The sequence below is a fragment of the Tenebrio molitor genome, chromosome 4, assembly GCF_963966145.1.
Source record: "Tenebrio molitor chromosome 4, icTenMoli1.1, whole genome shotgun sequence".
Classification (NCBI taxonomy): domain Eukaryota; kingdom Metazoa; phylum Arthropoda; class Insecta; order Coleoptera; family Tenebrionidae; genus Tenebrio; species Tenebrio molitor.
In genome coordinates, this window is record NC_091049.1 from 16,512,973 (window position 1) to 16,526,548 (window position 13,576).

Here is a 13,576-nt window from a genome sequence, read left to right on the forward strand (position 1 = left end):
AACTACCAATGTGTTATCTAAATCCAGAATTTTTAAATTTTTAAAAAGAGATTGCGGTACTATTCCCTTGCTGAAATTACAAGTAGTAAAATCGAAATTTTTTCTAAACACCAAAGATTTCTCATAGCAACGGACATCTCTAAATATTTATTAATTTTTGTGTTATATGTCTGTGTTATATTATGTGAATTTGGAACAGCTATATCTAAAAGATATGCTTGCTTTTGTTGTTTATTTAAAATTATAATGTCTGGTCTGTTATGTTTAATATGAATGTCAGTTAAAATTGTTCTATCAAAATATAACTTGTAACTGTCATTTTCCAAACAACTTTCTGGTGTATAACTATAATGTGGTTGTGTATTCTTTAATAAATTGAATTTAACAGCTAAATTCATGTGTATAATTTTAGCGAATATATCGTGTCGTTTTTTATATTCGCTTTGAGCCAAAACGGTGCAAGAAGAAATAATGTGTTCAATTGTTTCCCCTTCAGTTCCGCAAATCCTACATTTATCAATTATCGATTGTAAACCGCATATGTGTTTTTTATAATTTCTTGTATTTATAACACGATCTTGTATTGCAAATATAAAACCCTCCGTCTCAGGGTGAATATTTGATTTCTTAAGCCATGCATGAGATGCCTGAATATTAACTTCTGGTTGTTCCAGTTCTTTAAAGTATCTCCCATGTAAAGACTTCTGTTTTATATTTGCTATTGTGTCAGGTATATTTGGCTTAACAATGTCTGAAATTATATTATCACTTAAATTTAAAGGTGTGTAGCCTTTATCGGCTGAAACCAAAGCATTGAAAAAGGTGTTATCACGAGCTCTATTGAGGAAATAATTTTTTAGTGAAGCAATTTGATTTTTTAGCAGTATTTCTAGATTTGAAAAACCCCTACCACCGTTTTCGCGTGGTAAATTAAATCTTTCAATAGCAGATTTAGTATGGTGTTTACTAAATTTGGTAAAAAGAACTCTAGTTTTAATGTTTATGTTCTGTAAAGTAGTTTTGGACCATTTTATAACACCGAAAGAATAGGTCAGTAATGGAACAGCATATGTATTAACTGCTTTAATTAAATTATTACCGTTTAATTTTGATTTTAAAATAGATTTAATTCTTAAATAAAATTGCTTTTCTAAATTTTCTTTTATAATTGACTGTTGAATATGATTTGATTGATTAATAACTTCATTATTGTCAGAATAATTAATTGACAATTCTAACTTTACATCATTTTTGATCTTTTCTAAAATTGCCGAAGAGATATAGTTTTTCTTCATAATGGCTCTCCTCTGATCAGCTAAATTTTGAATAGTAACAGGAAACTGGGGGTACTTACTTTGGAACGCTTTAAATAAATCAAGCCTGTAAGTACTCACAACATCCTGTAGTTTCGTGATCCGAAAATATTCCCGTATAATGAAAATATTCATTTCCATAGTCCATTTTTTGCGTTTTCTAACTTCTGTAGCACCATTGGATTGCAGTGAAGCACTTGCAACAACATTTGGCGCGTTTTTATTAGAGAGCGAATTTATTGACATTTAGACAGTTGTCACATATGCGGTTTACAATCGGTCATTGATAATGATAAATGTAGGATTTGCGGAACTGAAGGGGAAACCATTGAACACATCATTTCTTCTTGCACTGTTTTGGCTCAAAGCGAATATAAAAAACGTCATGATATATTCGCAAAGATTATACACATGAATTTAGCAGTTAAATTCAACTTATTAAAGGATACACAACCACATTATACAGGGTGTTCTCGAAGTTGACGCGTTCCTTGTAACACGAGGTACTACACATTATTCTTAAGAATTTTAGCCTAAATCTTCTTAGTAAAATGTTTGTATTAACGCAGATAATTGATTGTATATTTTTATTGTTTTCTAAAATTTTAAGGCCGGTCCTGTCCATTTCTCCGCTGTACTAGATTAATAACTAACCTGGCCCAGAATGATGTCTTTCCGGAAATCGCTTTGCAATACTCTCTGGACGCTGCAGATGCATTCTGATAACGTGATAGCATTGCCCATGGATTGGAAACATATCTGTGAGCTCATTATTTTCCTAATAATAAAGCCATTTCGACTAATTAGATGACAACTCTGACAGTAGTTTTGATTAACGTCCATGCTCATTTGATTTTTTTTTTGTCAATTCCAATTTCTAACAAATCAGCGCAAATTTGAGCAGGACCGGTTTCAAAAATTTCAAAAAAATTAACTTATTGTATCTTCATTGCCATACACATTTTACTAAGGTGATTTTGGCTAAAATTCTTTAGAACAACGCATACTATTACATGTTAAAAGGAACGCCTCAACTTCGAAAACACCCTGTATTTATAAACCAGAAAGTTGTTTGGAAAATGACAATTACAAATTATATTTTGATCGTACAGTTTTAACTGACATTCATATTCAGCATAACAGACCAGACATTATTATTTTAAATAAACAACAAAAGCAAGCATATCTTTTAGATATAGCTGTTCCAAATTCACACAATATAACACAGACATATAATACAAAAATTAATAAATATTTAGAACTCTCCGTTGCTATGAGAAATCTTTGGTGTTTAGAAAAAATTTCAATTTTACCATTTATAATTTCAGCAACAGGAATAGTACCGCAATCTCTTTTTAAAAATTTAAAAATTTTGGACTTAGAGAACACATTGGTGGTTATTATACTCATATCATATCGTGAGGAAATTCCTTAACATTGGCACAGAACATAAAACACAAAAAAGTCAAAATGTGGAGGCGAGACGCTGGTAATTATATTGATAAGCACTGCACTATTACTTGATAGTATTATCCGTAATAGTGTATGTACTCCGGCAAAATTGCCGTGCCGCCGGGTGGAGGTGGGATACGAAAAAAGTATCATTTCAAGCGCAATAATTTTATCTTTCTATTGATACCACTACCTTCCCTGTAAGTTCAATTGGCGAGCAGGAACCAGCAAAAACGTTCAATACAATGTTAATTGCCTATGTTCGAGTTTGAGAATGCACAGACTGTAGTTATAAACCAGAAAGTTGTTTGGAAAATGACAATTACAAATTATATTTTGATCGTACAGTTTTAACTGACGTTCATTAAGCATAACAGACCAGACATTATTATTTTAAATAAACAACAAAAGCAAGCATATCTTTTAAATATAGCTGTTCCAAATTCACATAATATAACACAGACATATAACACAAAAATTTATAAATATTTAGAGCTCTCCGTTGCTATGAGAAATCTTTGATGTTTAGAAAAAAATTCGATTTTACCACTTATAATTTCAGCAACAGCAACAGTACCGCAATCTCTTTTTAAAAATTTAAAAATTGTGGATTTAGGGAACACATTGGTGGTTGAAATTCAAAAAGGTATATTATTATACTCATGTCACATCGTGAGGAAGTTCCTTAACATTGTTCTTGAGTATATTTTTTGATAATAATAAGTGTACAGAAAAATTGTTGCAACAGTTTTTAAAGCAAACTTACTCTGCACAAGCACACTCCTCGCCTAACACTTTGGGTCTATTTTGTAACTTATCACTTATCAGTGTTCGAACAGGAAGGGTCGACTTCCATGAACGTGCCATACACAACACTCGCAGGGCGTCGGACGCATCGAACCATATATGTTACGGGAATAGTGTGTAGTGGGCATGGAAGTAATATCAAAATGGAAGGAGTGTAGAAAGAGACAATTGCAGCCAACGCAGAGCTAGCGAGATAGCGAGTAAATCAGCTAACAGAAGGCAAAACATTGAATTGTTGTGCTCTGTTCACTGTTCAGTACATTTCAGTGTTGTTTTACTCGTTTTACTGTTACTTTTCGCTAAATAAAATTATATTTTGGTTTAGTTATTTGCCTAAATTCACGTGTATACAACGTGTCTCAGAAATAAGTACATTAATTTTAACTGGTAATAGAACTCGTTAATAGAAACAATAGTAATTAACGTTATAAGTCCGGGAACTCATAGTTTACAGTATGAGTGAGACGTTTAAGGACGAGACGACGAAGGAGCCGAGTCTTGAAACTCGAAACGAATACTGTAAAAAGAGTTCACGGACGAATGTTGTTATGTATTTTATTTCATCCTGCCTCAAATTTCGTTTGAAAGAAACATTGAAATTAATTTCAAAATAATTTAACAAATACTCCAAATCTAGTCACATTTTTGGAACATGATTAGCAACGGCTGTTTGGCAATTGTTTATTTTGTTGAAATAATTTTGTGCGTCAAAATGACTTTTAAAGCAAATACGCCAGAAATTGTAAGAAAATCTGCAGAAGCCTGTGCTGAATTAATACCTAGCAAGAGTAGCAAGTCTGGTGAAAGGTATCAAAAACAATTCAGCCAGTTTTGTAAATGGAAATCAGAAAATAATGTGAAGAAAATTACCTACGGAAGAGGTTATGCTGGCTGGCCTATTTTTTAGATTTGGTTTAAATGGTTGTATTATTTTATTTGTGAACTAACGTTTTTAGTCTGAGAAAGTAAGTGCATAATCTTCTTTGTGGCCGAAATAGTTAAATTGTTAATTTGTATTTAGATCTAGTTTTGAATAAAACATTTCTTAAACCTGAATAATTGTTATTGCGATTTGTGCGATTGTTACTTTTGTGTTTCCAATAGCAACACTTAACCGGCGTCCGGCCGTTTTTTGCGTTTTCCCGGATTCAAACTGATGACGTAAAGTATTGAAATTTGACACAGGATGAAATAAAATATTTAAACATATTGTTTTCCTAAACCTTATAGTTATCCAATTAAAATTATTGAAAGATTTGGCACAACTTTCGTTACCCGCCTATGGGGATTACTTGCTTCGCTGTTGCCGATAAGCGAAAAACTTTCACTTTTTTCTTGCGAACTTAAGTACTTAAGTACATACAACTAATTTTGCTGCGCCCGTTGCTGTAACCTAAGGGTGGAAGAGAAAAAAGAGAATCATATGGTAGATATTAACTGAAAACAATTTTAATAATAAATATTAAACTGACCCTAATCAAGCGCCCATACCCAAATAATGACAAAATGTCCACTGAAATTAGTGTTTTAATCCGTAAACATTCTCATGAAGTGATTAGAGTAATCACTAACCATAACAAGAAGTGTTCAAAGTGACCGGCGTTATTATCAATACAACAATGAAGGCGCCGACGAAATGATTCTTCCACATTTTCCAGCATTCTTCTGTTATTGCAAATTGTTGTACAAGTAGTAGCACGGAAATTCTCTAGACTCGCAGAGCACCCCGACGCTTCACCACACACCAACACACTAGGTATCTATGTATTCACTACTCGAAAATAAACTCGCCATTTTCACAAAATTTTAGCTTAAATCACAGAATCAACACGTAAACACCTGCCTTGTGGAGTCGGACAAAATTAACTAAAAACTACACCTCGGCCGCAGGGCGGAAAAACTGTATTCTAAAAACACAATGTTTTGCGTTGATTTTACAAAAAGTATTATTTCAGGGTCACTGTCATTGGGTCAAATAACTAGAAAATGCGAGTAAATAGACAACTCGTTAATATATGGGGGGGATAAATACTAAAATGAAAATTATATTTCGAAAAAATGATACATAAAAATTTTGTTGTTCTTGACGAGAACTGTCACTGGTTGCAAATGGGCAATAACACACGGGAAAACACTTAATGCGTATATTGAGTTTTATACAACAAAAGGCGTGGGTTTTCGTACTTCCGTCGTAGCGACGTAGCGTACAGTACTCTGTTCTTCGCCCCGACTACGCGGCGCTTGCGCAGTCGGACGGTGGCCAGGGGTGGCGCAAGGGGTTGCAACAGTACTTATTTCTGAGACACGTTGTATATTGTGCCAATAAGTTTGACCTGTAATCGTCAGAAGACTTACTTTTAAAAACGATTTTGTTGACAGAGTGAAAACATTTCAGTGCTGCGTTGTATTGTTTAGTTTAAATTGAATGGTAATAGTAAGTAAAATGGTTTGATTGTTGTTATAAGTCATTAGCTTCGTAACAGGTAAAAGTTTATTGTAGGTAAGATAAGGTAACAATATGGTAAAATCCGGTTGTGCGATAGAGTGCACTGAACGTGCCAAAAAAAGGCAGTGGTGTTTCGTTTCACTCGTGAGGATTATATTTGATAATTTGAACTTCTTCAACACACTATGTTATAGATTTCCAAGTGATGAAATTACGAAAAAAAAGTGGATCATTGCAACCTAACGAGAAAATTTTCATCCCACTGCTAATACCCGTATTTGCAGCAAACACTTTCTTGAAAGCGATTACATCAGGCATTTTGGACAGTTAAAACTTAAAAAAGATGCTATTCCAACTGTTTTTAATTTTCCGCCTCATCTCATAAAACGTCAACCAAAAAAAGATCATCAAGATGCAACCTGACACAATCGCATTCCCCAGTTTTGTCACTTTTGTCAAGAAAGAAAATTAAAACGAGTATTCCTTCAACAAGGTGGATATTTAAAACTTGAAAGTTTCAACTACATTTGTTTAAAATGTTTAGTTCTTTAACCCTGTCTTTAGCAGATGTTCAGATTCTTTCTTCTGATATGGCTGTTCCACTTACAAGAGAAAAACTTGCGACGGTTTGAATTTTTATATTTTATTTAATTCGCGTATTCCAATGTTCTTTGGAGATTTTAAATTTGCAAATTTAAAATCTGAAGAAGCTAAAACTTTATGCCGAGTGGCAAACCGACAAATCAGCAAGCATAAAAAAGTAATCAAGACTCTCAGAAATGGGCAACAACGACTTCTGAAAATTAAAAGATTAACGGTGCTATTCTCTAAGCAAAAGTTGCCAACTGTAACTCTATAACCCTATCCTATAAGCTACAGTCTGTAACACAAAATGGTATTCTCTAAGCAAAATTGTCTCTGTAACTTACAGTCGCTGTAAATTTATGGTGGGATAAATCGTCACCGTAAGCACTGTAAAGCCTCTGTAAGTCATATCATAATAAATGTCAGTACATGTAATCTTTCTTAATAAATATTTCATAATATTTAATATTAATTAAATTATAAAAAACACATATGCGGTTTACAATCGATAATTGATAAATGTAGGATTTGCGGAACTGAAGGGGAAACAATTGAACACATTATTTCTTCTTGCACCGTTTTGGCTCAAAGCGAATATAAAAAACGACACGATATATTCGCTAAAATTATACACATGAATTTAGCTGTTAAATTCAATTTATTAAAGAATACACAACCACATTATAATTATACACCAGAAAGTTGTTTGGAAAATGACAGTTACAAGTTATATTTTGATAGAACAATTTTAACTGACATTCATATTAAGCATAACAGACCAGACATTATAATTTTAAATAAACAACAAAAGCAAGCATATCTTTTAGATATAGCTGTTCCAAATTCACATAATATAACACAGACATATAACACAAAAATTAATAAATATTTAGAGCTGTCCGTTGCTATGAGAAATCTTTGGTGTTTAGAAAAAATTTCGATTTTACCACTTGTAATTTCAGCAACGGGAATAGTACCGCAATCTCTTTTTAAAAATTTAAAAATTTTGGATTTAGATAACACATTGGTAGTTGAAATTCAAAAAGGTATATTATTATACTCATGTCACATCGTGAGGAAGTTCCTTAACATTGACAGAGAACATAATACACAACAAAGTCAAAATGCGGAGGCAAGACGCCGGTAATTATGTTGATAAGCACTGCACTATTACTTGATAGTAATATCCGTAATAGTGTATGTACTCCGGCAAAATTGCCGTGCCGCCGGGTGGAGGTGGGATAGTTGTTAATAAATAATAATAACTGAAAATTTCTCAAATGATATTGGGATGAGTTTTGGTATTGATAAGTGTAAAATGCAATCAATATGTTGCGGTTATTACGAACATTTAGAATATATAACTCAAGAAGAAGAAATCATTAAAAATTTAAATAAAGGAGAATTTTATAAATATTTAGGTATTAATCAATCAAATCATATTCAACACTCAATTATAAAAGAAAATTTAGAAAAGCAATTTTATTTAAGAATTAAATCTATTTTAAAATCAAAATTAAACGGTAATAATTTAATTACAGCAGTTAATACATATGCTGTTCCATTACTGACCTATTCTTTCGGTGTTATAAAATGGTCCAAAACCAATTTACAGAATATAAACATTAAAACCAGAGTTCTTTTTACCAAATTTAGTAAACACCATCCTAAATCTGCTATTGAAAGATTTAATTTACCACGCGAAAACGGTGGTAGGGGTTTTTCAAATCTAGAAATACTGCTAAAAAATCAAATTGCTTCACTAAAAAATTATTTCCTCAATAGATAACACGTGATAACACCTTTTTTAATGCTTTGGTTTCAGCCGATAAAGGTTACACACCTTTAAATTTAAGTGACAATTCCACTCAGAAAATTTCAACCAATCAGCTTGTAGTATTTTGAATCATTGGACCAATTAGGAACGAATTACACCGATAATTTAGCATGGTCCTAAAATTATCGAAAAATTATCGCTGTAATCATCTCCACCTTCCAAAAATTATCGCTGTAATTTTCTCCTCCTTCCTCGAATTTTGATAAACTCATTTTTGGCCCACAGCAAAATTTTTGTTGTTTTCAACTACGTTAACTAACGCTTTGAGAGTCATAAGAATACGTATAAATTAAAAAAATTGTGTAAAATTTGAAAATGAAATTTTCTTTCGTGGAATTGTCATGCCGAATACAACTCGATGGTACGAAATTGCGGGAAATTTTTCTCCTCATTTTACTCGTATTTGTTTCTTAGACAATTTCCACTCGTTCGCTACGCTCACTTGTGGAAATTGTCGTCGAAACAAATACTCGTATAATGAGATCGAAAATTTCCGGCAATTTCGTACCTTCTCGTTGTATTACTAATGATAATATAATTTCAGATATTGTTGAGCCAAATATACCTGACACTATAGCAAATATAAAACAGAAGTCTTTACATGGGAGATACTTTAAAGAACTGGAACAGCCAGAAATTAATATTCAGGCTTCTCATGCATGGCTTAAGAAATCAAATATTCACCCTGAGACGGAGGGTTTTATATTTGCAATACAAGATCGTGTTATAAATACAAGAAATTATAAAAAACACATATGCGGTTTGCAATCGATAATGAATAAATGTAGGATTTGCGGAACTGAAGGGGAAACAATTGAACACATAATTTCTTCTTGCACCGTTTTGGCTCAAAGCAAAGAAACGTCATGACATATTCGCTAAAATTATACACATGAATTTAGCTGTTAAATTCAATTTATTAAAGAATACACAACCACATTATAGTTATACACCAGAAAGTTGTTTGGAAAATGATAATTACAAATAATATTTTGATCGAACAGTTTTAACTGACATTCATATTAAGCATAACAGACCAGACATTATTATTTTAAGTAAACAACAAAAGCAAGCATATCTTTTAAATATAGCTGTTCCAAATTCACATAATATAACACAGACATAGAACACAAAAATTAATAAATATTTAAGCTCTCCGTTGCTATGAGAAATCTTTGGAGTTTAGAAAAAATTTCTATTTTACCACTTATAATTTCAGCAACGGGAATAGTATTGCAATCTCTTTTTAAAAATTAAAAAATTCTGGATTTAGGGAACACATTGGTAGTTGAAATTTAAAAAGGTATATTATTATACTCATGTTATATCGTGAGGAAATTCCTTAACATTGACACAGAACATAATACACAAGTCAAAATGCGGAGGCGAGACGACGGTAATTATGTTGATAAGCACTGCACTATTACTTGATAGTAATATCCGTAATAGTGTATGTACTCCGGCAAAATTGCCGTACCGCCGGGTGGCGGAGGGATAGAATTTGTTAATAAAATGATCTGCAATTTTATAACTGAATGCCGATATATTTAAAACGAAAAATGTAGCGAAATGAAAATAATTTAACCGTTCATGGCAGGTTTGAAAAATTAAATCGTGAAATAAAAATAATTTATTGTTATGTGGGGAAAGTTAAATCGCCGTTTGAAAATTTTCCAAAAGCCGAAAGGCATTAATCAATCGCCATAATGAACGTCGCGGCGTTTTCGAATCACCACTGCATTCCACTGTCACAGCACTCCACTTTCACGGCAGTCCATTCACCGATTAATTGAAATTAAATTAAATTAATTCGCGAAATGAAAACAACTTAATCGTTCACCGTTGCGCTGAGAAAATTAATGAAACCGCTGCGCTGAAAAATAAATTAGCAAAATGAAAATAAAAATATGTATGTACAAAAACGGTGCTTAAATTAGAACCTCAAAATATAAACACATATTTGAAAAAGGATATGAAAATAACTGGAGCGATGAAATTTTTAAAGTCGTTCAAGTTATTCGAGGAGACCTGTAGTTACCTAGCGTAAATTATTTATTTATCTTCAAGCAGTAACATTTTTTGTCCTGAAATTGTGCTCTGCATTCCACTTTCACGGGGATCCATATTCACCGATTAATTGAAATTCAATTAAATTAATTTGCGAAATGACAATAACTTAATCATTCACCGTTGCGTTGAAAAAATTAATTAATTAAACCGCTGCGCTGAAAAATTAATTAGCAAAATGAAAATAATTTATCCGTTCACCACTGCTCTGAAAAATAATTTTTTTACATATCGTAATGAAAGTGGCACTTTTTTACACGCAAAATCGTAGTGAAAGTAGCACTTTTTTACACGAAAAATCGTAGTGAAAGTAGTACTTTTTTGCATCATTTTATTCCATCTCCTTGGAGATGATTGTCAAAGCATACCTATTATTTTTTTTTGTAATTTTTCATAAATCCTTTTAAACCAAATTTTTCAACTTACATCGATATGCAAAAAAATAGTGTGTATAACACGTTATGAAAGTCTCTTTTTTCACTTATTTGCTTGATTCAAAGGAGATTTTGTAAGTATTTATTTTACATTAGGTTTGGTAGGTACCCAGAAAGACACATTGCAACTTATGTTTATTAGACCAATTCAACTTTTGTTCTCTAGACTTAAGAAGAAAATTAGCTAGCATTCTGTTTTTGTATAAATTAGTACATGGTCGAATTGTTTGTACTCAACTTCTTAATGACATACTGTTTCGTGTACCTTGCTTAAATGCGAGGCACCCTATAACATTTAGCATAGAACACTGTAGGACCAATCAGCATTTTCACTCACCTCTGAATAATATGTGCCGTAACTACAATGACATCTCGTATGCGGTTTACATTTTTCTTACAAATTATAGATGCTTTCATACGTTTTGTAAAAAGGGCCTTCATGTGTGCGCCTCATTTTAACATGTTTTTGCTGTTAACTCATCATCACAATTAACTGTAGCTGCCTACTTATGTATAGTAATTAAGTTATTATTGTATTATTGTCTTTATCCTGTTTCTTGTAGGGTACTCTTTTCAGTATTTTTGTATTTTCTGATACGATGTTACGATAGATTTGTGTATCCTTTTTATGGACTGTATGGTCTTGTTGTCTTGTCCAAATTTCAATACCTAAATTTGTTTGTGATCGTTTTGTGAATTTGTGAAAAGCTATTGGAAATGTGTAAACAAAGTAAAAATGAGGAATTTGACATGTGAGATGAATTCTATCGGCAGTATTCTACACTGCTGAAATGCTGGAAATGTGTGATGTGCCTGGAATGTGATCGAGTTGGAACCATGCGGTTTTGTTCCAGAATTTAAGTCACAATTTAATTAAGTCAGAATTTCATGTCCAAACTAATTATTTATTTTCTTCCATTAAATTTGAAATCACAATGAATCTCAAGCAGTTTTCTTGATTATGAATAAGTATTGCAACTATGTACGAAAATTTATGTGGCAACTGTGTGAATGGGATAGAGTTGACATTTGTATGACATTTCATAAGCGTGCATTTGATTTTTAAAATTTCATTACACATTGATTTGACAACTTTCAAAATTGTGCGACTATGAACTGTCAAAAAAATGTCAACTCTATCCCACCCACACAGTTGCCACATACATTTTTGTACATAGTTGCCAGATTTATCCACAATTATTTTGAATCACCCAATAATTTCGATTTCGATTGCAAGATCGATGTTCAAGCAAACAATCCGATTGGTTTGATTCCCAATTTTACAATCAGCTGTCACATGACATTTGTGCATGTAGGCAAATAAATTGGAATGGAAATAAAACAACTACTACATTTGTCGGACAGATCGCGTAACAACACAAAGCAAATGTAATTTTATTTTAATTTACTGGATTGCGTTTTTCCAGATTTTTCTTCAAATCTTCCAGGTTTTTTTTCAATTGAAAACAAAAAAAAAGCATCAAGCAAATATGTAGCTCCTACTGTCAGTTATGATCGAGAGTGCATACAAAAATTATAATTTTTTTAATTTGTCCGAATTTTCCGACTTTCTTTTGTAATTGTCCCGAATTTTTTTTCCTGAAAACTTTTTCACGACTATAACGAACAAAACAAAAAAAAATAATAATGCATATCCATCACAAAAAAGCACTTTCAGTTTTTCCCCAATTTTACAATTTTCCGGGTAACTTTTCCAGTTTTTCTTTACATAAAAACCTCATACGGATTATTACGAACATTAAAAAAAAATTAGCCAAATCGTTCCAGCCGTTCCCACAGAAAAAAGCACTTTCAGTTTTTCCCGAATTTTCCAATTTTCCGGGCAATTTTTCCGATTTTTTTTTCTTTTTAAACCATCCCTGAATTAAAGCGAACAAAAGAAAAAAATAAATATTCAAATCGGTCAAGCCGTTTTTGAGTTTTAGCGAAACTAACGAACGGCGATTCATTTTTATATATATAGATTCTTGAAATAATTTAGTTATTAGTTATTTAAACTTTAACAAATGCGAGATCTTTTGCTGTTCTGGAGACACAGATTTAAAAGTCATAAAGGAATTTCAAAATTTAGCACCAGGCATTAAAATCTGTGACCGAGAAAGTTTATCTCTTTTAGGCTCTCCAATATTTGACCAAGGTTTCAAAAACACCGTCGAAAAAACTATAATTACACTTGAAAATCTTTTAAACAAAGCTGAACTCCTTAACAGACACGTGGTTTATAACTACTTTAATCAAAAACTGTCTTTTTATACCAAAATTTAATTTTTTATTAAGAACAACTCCATTTTGGAAATTTTCTAATTATGTTAATTCAATTGATTCTTCTTTAAAGTCTTGTTTAGAGAGAATACTTAATTTACGTTTAACTAATTTACAATGGCGTCAGTCCTCCCTGCTTTCCTATCTTCAATTAATGGGGTTAAAAAGCTTGTTTCTTTATTACTAAATTCAAAGGATAATGAGCTTAATATTCACATAATGATAAAGCTTTAGCAGTCTGGGGTGTAGCAAATGAGAACGAAATACCAACAATCCCACAATTTCATAAGAATTGGGATAATATTAATATCAAAGGAATAATTGCCAATGACTTAATCTTTAATTCACCTAG

At 32.0% G+C, this 13,576-nt stretch overlaps 2 long non-coding RNA genes across 6 annotated transcripts in view; one reads left to right on the top strand and one right to left on the bottom strand.

Moving 5' to 3' along the window:
- LOC138127744 (uncharacterized) overlaps positions 1–3,691 on the bottom strand; it is a 68,005-nt gene extending 64,314 nt beyond the window's left edge. For 3 of the 5 annotated variants that reach the window (XR_011158367.1, XR_011158362.1, XR_011158363.1), the window contains exon 1: positions 3,532–3,691. This is a non-coding gene — a long non-coding RNA (uncharacterized lncRNA). The remainder of the gene's footprint in view (positions 1–3,531) is intronic. The other 2 variants (XR_011158368.1, XR_011158366.1) reach the window with 2 other exon arrangements.
- The window catches only part of LOC138127757 (uncharacterized), a 299,284-nt gene that overhangs the window by 53,673 nt on the left and 232,035 nt on the right, over positions 1–13,576 (top strand). The gene's annotated exons all lie outside the window — the stretch shown is intronic.